At 37.5% G+C, this 8720-nt stretch overlaps 1 pseudogene; it reads right to left on the minus strand.

Moving 5' to 3' along the window:
• Window positions 1-209: 209 nt before the first annotated feature.
• Window positions 210-7876, minus strand: LOC132643771 (plant UBX domain-containing protein 1-like; annotated as a pseudogene).
• Between the last annotated feature and the right edge of the window lie 844 nt (window positions 7877-8720).

Here is an 8720-nt window from a genome sequence, read left to right on the forward strand (position 1 = left end):
AAACACTGTTTAAGGAAGAATTTTACCTTCAGGCAATATCTGCCTTAAAATTCTGTCTTAAGGCAGAGTTTTGAAAACAAAATTCTGTCTTGTGAATCCAAACCTTTGCCTTGCGAAATTCTTTTTTTTTTTTTACTGAGCCGGGGTTCAAACCCAGAACCTTGGGGTATTAGGTGAAAGACAAAAATTAAAGACCAAAGTCTCACCGACTAACCTTTGGGTAGATCATAAGAGAAATAGACAACAGCACCAGGAATAAATCCAGCAGAATAGAAATCCTGAGATGCATTTTTTGTCTGCTTCTTAGGTGTAGTAGTATCTGAAATTATAAAGCATTAAATCTTCAGTAACACCATTATAAACTCCTCTCGCAAGCGAAATATAGGAAGAAGTAAAATGTAACAATACTCTTACAGATATAGAAAGCAGTTCCGGGTGATTGATCACTTTCATAAGAAGGTCAAGTAAGCTCTGGATTGTCTCTGATGGGTGAAATGTGGCTTCCAATGTGTAATTATCTGGAAAGCGTACTCTGATTACTGCCTGAACAACAGAGACCAACACGTGATATGAAAACCAACAATGTCAGATGCTAAGGCGATGAAATTAAGGTCTCCGGGGCTTTAAGCACAAAGCCGCAATCAAAACCAATGACCAGAAGAGGTGCGGTAGAAGAAACATATAAAAGAAGCTATGAGTATAATGAAGAAAAAACAATATGAGGACAAGAAGTTGTACAGACGAAGAAATTTGAAAAAACTGCAATTAAGTGAAACATATGAATCAAAATCATGTCATTTAAGTGTCGAAAATCATTTTCAACTTCTAATTCAAATGTAAACTGCAGTTTTAAATTTCAATACAATCTTTCTGATTAGTTTTTTCTAAAGCAAATTTTTTAATTTTCTCTTCCTAATCACTGATATTCATTCACCAGCAAGGGCGGCTCAGTTGGTTGAGCATGGGGCTTTCATAATGAAGGTCTCAGGTTCGAAAACCCCTGTCTACGATAGCAGGAGATTTGTCTTCTGGGTCGAGCTCGTTGCACGGGGCTTGCCTAGTGCGGGTTACCTCTCCTGTGTGGTTGGCGAGCTATTGCACAGGAGCTGGGTTTACCCTGTGCCCACCGAAGGGTGGCGGCTTTGGGTTCCATGTCATCCAAAAAACAATCACCAACATTCATTCACAATATTTTATAAACCATTAATATATCATGTTGCCAACTACATTTATTGCTTATCGCCGCCCTCTCCAAGAGAGAGCCCACAGTGAGGCATAAGCCTTAGCCTTATGTAGGCACTAAAGAACTGCCTAAGCATTCAGCCTCAGCTACACCTACCTTCAGAGTGCAAGCGTGCCTTTAACAATAATACTGATGAAAAGAAATTTAATTTGCCAAATCTGTAACACCTCGTACATCCGGGTTAAGATGGGGGTATAATGAACCCAATTTGAGTAGTGTATAAATGGTGTTTGAAACCCAATCAAGACATGAGAAGAGTCTTTGGGCAAAGCAAAGTTGAAAACCACTCTACGGGGCATGTTTGCAAGTGAGTTTATAGAAGGTCTTACTTCCAACGACCATAACCCCATTATTAATTTGGAATTTAGGAAAACTTCCTTGATGACAGTTGTAGCCCTTTGAAATATCTTTCCAACGGTATATTATGGGGGTCAAATGGACATCTGTCCAAAGAGTTATGCCCATTTTACTGAAGACTGTTCGCTGGAAATTCTGCCAGCGTAACGGTGACGTTACGGAGCGTAACGGTGACGTTACGGACCGTAACACGTGTTACGGGCCGTAACAGTGGACCGTAACACACCAAAAATTTCCAGAACCTCACTGGAAATTTTCACCAAGGTACGGTACCAAGTTACGGTCCGTACTTCGTGTTACGGGACCGTAACAGTGACCGTATCTTGGTCCGTAAGTACGTTTCGGGTAACCTGACTTCGGGAGGCCATAACCCTATCATAACTTGGGAATTTGGGAAAACTCAAAGAACGAAAGTTGTATATAATTGAAATACCTTTCCAACCATAGGTTGTGGGTTCACAGACGACATCGGGATAGGGAGATATGAACGTTTTAAGACAGAAAGGTCCCAACCCGTTTTCAAGTTGGGTCAAACCCATTTCCCCTTGGTATATAAGGGAAATGTTAACCCTAGCAGCCCATTTTTCCCACAAATTTCAGATTTTAGAGAGAGAAAGTGAGAGAGAGAGGAGAGTTAGAGAGATAAAGTAGAGAATCAACCAAGTTTAAGGCCCCGAATCCCGAAGCTCGTGAAGGATAAAGTGTAGTACAAGTTGTTGCCGTCATTTTAAGCTAAAGATCGAACTTGTGGGTGTTGATTTCGTGGTGACTACTCATAAAAGGTAATGTTTCTACTCCCAAATCATTTATAGTTATGAATTGATGAATTCTTGGGAGAATAATAATTGGGTTTGATGAAGAGAATTATATGAACTATGCTAGAGTTGTTGGATTGTTGACTTGGGATTGTTGTATTCATATGGGTGATGAAGAACGATGTTAATTATATCTAATTGAGATAGTAGAAGTAGCTAGAAGTAATAGAATGGGGATTGGGTGAAGAAAACACCATTAATGAGGGTTATAGAGCTTCATAGCCACCAAGTGTTTGATAAAATGCTTAGATGAACAAAGCATGGATATTGTTGCTAATATAGAATCCCTATGACCTGTATTGCTATAGATTGAAGTTGAAGGGATTGAAGGACATTGTGATACACTCAAAAGCGGGAAGTTAAGGTATGTGGAACTTCCATCCACATGTGGGAATCTCTACATTCTTCCCCATGATCCGTTTCGTAAAATCTATGAAGTTCAAATCCTAGGGCATTAAACCCAACATATTGGTAGCCCGTAATTATGTATGTATGTACATGAATTCCGTATCTATGTTTGTTATTGTATTCCTAATCGTCCATTTCGGACATTAGGAGTCCTAGCTTAATCCATGAATCATGAAATCTTCCTCATGTGTTCTCATTATGTTCATATGAAACTGCATGATTTTATTTTGCAAGTTATAAGCATGTTTTCAAGTCAATTACAAATATATGATTATGAACTATTGTATTACTCATAAATCAAGAACATGCTTACAAGCTATTTCATGAAACCATGTTTACAAGTTATTTCGTGAAATCATGATTCCAAGACAAGTACAAGCTAATTCACGAAAGTCATGGGCTTCTTAGCCAACTATATTATGTTCATGTTTTTGGGAGTTGCACGAATTACCGAGAAGGCTCAGATAGCCTGAAACTATGTAGCCACCATAGGACAAGGATCGCTCCGCCTAGTTAGGACGATACCTTAATTTCACACTGAATGGTTCCATCAGGTACGTTACTACCTTATACCCTGGCAAGGTATAGGGGCTCAACTGGTCCGGCGAGGTACCAGACTCCACGTTCCCACGTGGTGATATCATATGTCGGTTTATGAAATGCTCTCCCTACTTATCATGTTTTTACTTATGTTATATATATATATACAAATGCACTCATACTCATGTTCATGTCTAGGTTTTCAGTTTCAGTTCTTATCATGTTATTCCATGTCCCATGTTGTTTCTTTCGGTTGCTTTACATACCAGTACATTCAATGTGCTGACGTCCCCTTTTATTGCCCGGGGGCCTGCATTTCACGATGCAGGTACGGATTTACAGGACGACACTTCTGCTCATTAGGATTTGCACGTACCAGCTTATTGGTGAGCCCCATCTCATTCGGGGTTTAGACATTGTATTTCTTTATTTAGTGTTGAATCTAAAGGTATGCTGGGGCCTTGTCCCAGTAAGTATGTTTTCCAGTCAGACTCATGATAGAGGTTTCATAGACTAGACAAGTCAGTTATGTCATGTCGGACATTTGGAGTCGTATAGCCATTTTGGCTCACTCATGTTTAAACAAGTACTTTATTAAGTATTATGACTTACTACGTTTTATAAAGGCTCATCATGCATTCACGTTATATTCCGCTTATGTTATGTATCATGATGATTCAGCAGGCCATGTGGTTCGCTCGGTCACATGCAGTCAGGCACCGAGTGCCGTGTTACGTCCAGGCCATGGTTCGGGGCGTGACAAAATCTAACACTAAAAATATTCTGACTTGATACAAGTGAAATGATCATCAGTAGGGGTGGGCGTTAGGACCATCGGATTGGATATGAAATTTTCGGTTTTCGGATTGAAGAAATTACAATCCAAATCCAATCCAAATAATTTCGGATTGGATTGGATATTTTAAGTTCGGTTTCGGATTATTCAGTTTGAATATTTCGGATTTTCGGATTTGACTCTTGAGACTTAAGGAAAACTTATTATGAAAACGGAATTCATGTGTTAGTTTCACAGAGGTAAATCTAAATCTTAATTGCTCAGTAAAAAAAAGCCTTCCCGTTCAAATTAGGATTAACAAATCCAAGTCATGTCCAACATAATAAATTCATACCAAACAAAAGCATTCTGGAAAAGTGGAAATGAACAAAATAAAATCTATTGAAATGAACAAAATAAATTCTAAGTAGTCATCTGAAAAAATAACAACGAACTCTGCCGTGGTCACACTAACGTGAGACTTTTGAGACATGAGAAGTAAGAAAACTCTATATTATATTTGATTTAGTAGAGAATTGTATATTTGACTTAATAGTTTAATAGGTAGGGCCTTAGGTACTAATCCATTGGACCTTTAGAAACTAGACTTATTAGTACTGGGCACATATGATATAGGTAGGGCAAAATATAAGATATAAAAATTTCGGATTTTCGGATATCTAAAAATCCGTAGTACTAAATCCATATCCAATCCGAAATCCATAAATTTTAAAAATAAAATCCGAAATCCAATCCATAATCCAAATATCCAAACCAAATATTTAAAAAATTCGGATTTCGATTTGGATTTCGGGTTGGCCCAAACTGTGTCCACCCCTAATCATCAGGAGAGAAGGATCGACTGAAAACCTCTGTTATCCTTGCTTTGCGTGCAGCTTCTTTTTCCTTGCGGATTTTCTGTCTTCAAGTGCTTTCCTGTTGAAAATCTTCACAACTAGTTAGAATGCGCAGCATCATAAAATAACCCAACACCTGTATGCTTTTTCAGCAGATCTGTAGTAAATAAACAAGAATAGCCAGCGGGAATGAAAAGAACCCTTGAAGAAGGTAAAAACGTTGAAGAACCAGTGAATTTACTGCAAACAAATAAGAATAATAGTCAAATGCTTAGAGTTTAGTGTAAGTAAGCAGGAAGTACTATTGCTGGAAACATCAGAAGCCGTTGAAGAAGCTGGTGCTGTTTCAAATACGCGGATTTCATGTCCAAACTTTTCTTTTGCAGCTGCAAGCTTCACCTGAGTTTACCCAATAAAACAGAAAAGTTAGAATCCATACCCAAAAAGAGTATTTCCATGCTAAAGTAACAGACAAAGTCTTCCTTGGTTTTAGCTTTTGAGGGATTAACTGAAGAAGTAAAGCCGAAAGTACTTTTTTTTTTTTTTTGATAAGTTAAAGCCGAAAGTACTTATACAAGGTAAAGGGAACATGTAACTTTACTACCAAACGTTAAAACCGATTTTGGCAGCTTTTATATAGGATTTGCTTATTATTCTTACATTTACAGCTGCAAGTTTGATATACTATGTATATGTTTCAGTGTCGACAGTGCTTCTGTAAGTTCAATAATTTTAAAGAAGTGTTGATCCATGCTCTTCACCCTAAGCAGTGTATTATTTTATTTAAAATTCAAAATTGTTTTCCTACTACCTGAAAGGAAGCCTTGGATTAACGGTATTGTTGTCTCCATATGACCTATAGGCCACGGGTTCAAGCCGTGGAATCAAACAGATGGTAGGCCACCTACATTACCCTGCGTGAACACGGGATCCTTCATGCACCGGGCTACCCGTTTTTTCTTACTAGCTACAAATCAAGCTATTACAAATGTCTTAAAAGCAAGTACTTAAACGTTTTATTTCTGGGAGTTTTATGGCCTACACACATCTCTACCGTCTTTTGATTGCTAAGGAGTCAAATCACAAGCCGAGTATATGAGCCTTCTTTTTTGGAAGCTCGTGGACTCTCTTTGGGTGCTCTCAGTTATTGAAGCGTAAGAACATTTCCCACAATGAACCTATCTCCTTAATTCATTTGTTCTAATACTATGATTGCACGAGCCTTCAAGAAGAGGGAATAAAGCACCAGTAATTCAGGAAACCACTTCTTTACCGCACTTGAATTGTCAAAGTGCAATATTACTCATCCTCCCGGACAAAGACTTTCTACTCTTCCATTTAAGAAATTCTACTCAAAACTATGTTTTAGACCCTACCCCTGTTAGAAGTACCAATTGAAGATGTGCACGAGATTGTTGAAGATGTAAGGGTAATTCTTCCCGTTCTTTTTTCTTCAACAGTGGTGTTCGAGCCAGCTTGCGCACATCTCGACTATTTCACTAGGTACCTGCTACCTCTCATTAGCACATGTATCGGATAATTTGGCCCACTAAGGCTTAGGCAGCTCGAAAAAAATCACCTAGTTTTTTTGTCTCTGCTTGGATTTGAACCTAATACCTCATGATTCTCTAATAACCTCGTTGAGGCTACACTCTTGGGTCGCAACTTCCCCAGCTCCTCTAAAAGAAAACTTGGAATCATGAAATAGATATTTGCAACAAAACTATCAATTCGCAATTTAAATAAAATAAAGAAGTAACAATTCAGAATAGTGTGATAATTATTGTAAAGCTGAAGAATGAGACTAAATACATAAAAGCCAAAAGGAAGCATGAGATACAGATTACACAATAACGACACCTCACTCCCCAACTTAAGTTGTGGTCGGGTATATAAATCCTCATTGACCATGTTGCTCCGTTTAAGCTCATCTCAAGCCACTATTACAGAAAATAAAAATATAAATAGAAACACTAGGAGTTCTCTATATTTTCTAGTAGTATATAAATCTCTGACATGACTAGAAGACTCCTATAAAGCATAGCACCTAAAAGAAACGTACTAACATGACTAAAACACATTCCCAACTAATTGATATTTGCCTATATAGATCTTTTACTTCCATTATATCCTATTTTTCGCCAAGTTTGCATGGAACACAAGCATATAGGCCTTTCAAGATACAAATTAACAGGTGAAAATACATGAACCATCTTATATGCTAGACTCTTTCAGCAGACAAAATTTCAAACATAATTTTTTATATTCATCAACTAATATTTGATCTCCAAGATTAGTTTTCATATTATTATAAGCATATATTTCGAGCAAGCATATTGCTTATTACAGGGCTTCTTATTGCAACCCAATTAATCATTTCACTTAGAAGTCCTTCAATTATTTATCCCTCTCCTAACAATCACATTGTTTCAGTCCTTTTCTTCATAACCAGGATAGGGGATTTTTTTTTTTTTTTTAGCAAAGCCACCAGAAAGGTGGAAATTTATTGATAAAGAAAATATGTACATACCAATCCAAAAGTGATTGATCAAATAAATAAATAAAACAACAGAAAGGAAAATCGACAAGTGGAAAATGGAAATACAGATTTTAGTTTAAAACAGACTATTAACAACTATTAATTCAAGGGCCTTGCTATCACACCTTCAAAGTCTCACAGGTGGCATGTTTCAAATCAGTTGAATCACTCTTCAGGCCACTTAAATATAGTTGTGATCTTCTGTACAAACCAGCATCTGTATGGAAGCAAAAACCACTCTCAACTTTGTACCATTGTCAAAAGAGCATGAATCCTAGCCTGGACATGTGTAGCTTCCATATCAAGAAATGACACCTTAATATAGTTCCTGTATCTGTCCATGCTAGTTCATACAACATTTGAATATCACTCTTCTACATATCTTGCTCATCAGCCTGGTGATCCTTCAAAACCTGTACTTTTCTTTCAAAGTTCAAATTGTCCCTAGCTTAATCCTTTGCATGAAAACCAGGTCTCTATGATACTTGATCCATAATTAGTGCAGTCTGCTACTTAGATCATGAGTATCACACCATTTATACTAAGGAATGAGCATGCCAAGCACACTAATACCACCTTAATACAGATGCTGCAAATACTCACAATCAATTGGCAAACTGTACTTAGTAATAGCTACAGTTCTATTGTCAAAGACTAATCTGGTGCTTTGTCTTGAAGGGTTCTTATTCTCAACTTTGGAATTCCTCTATTCTCCATATTCAAAATCCTCTTAGCTTGACTTGACAATTCCTGAAAATTATGAAACTGAACTGAACCTGCAAAAACAAAAACCAAGTTAGTTAAAAAATCTGCAAGCCTATTTCCTTCTCTATGTATATGCTCCACAAATACTATTTGATCATCCATCATCCTCTTGATATCATCCACCAACATTGAAATTCTCCAAGGGATCTTCCATTCAGCATTTAAAATCTTCTTCATGGTCATGGAATCAGTCTCTATGATCAATGGAAAAGGCTGCTTTTCCACACAGTACCTCAGTCCCAGTCTAATAGCCTCAGCCTTAGCCACAATATTTGTTCCATCTGTCAAAGTTCTAGCAGCTGCATACACCAAATCTCCCTCTTCATTTCTGATACAAAAAGCAGCAGAACTTGGTCTTGGATTTCCTTTAGCAGCTCCATCAGTATTACACTTGTAAACTCCAAATGCAGGTTTCCTCCAT

The sequence above is a fragment of the Lycium barbarum genome, chromosome 6, assembly GCF_019175385.1.
Source record: "Lycium barbarum isolate Lr01 chromosome 6, ASM1917538v2, whole genome shotgun sequence".
Lineage (NCBI taxonomy): Eukaryota > Viridiplantae > Streptophyta > Magnoliopsida > Solanales > Solanaceae > Lycium > Lycium barbarum.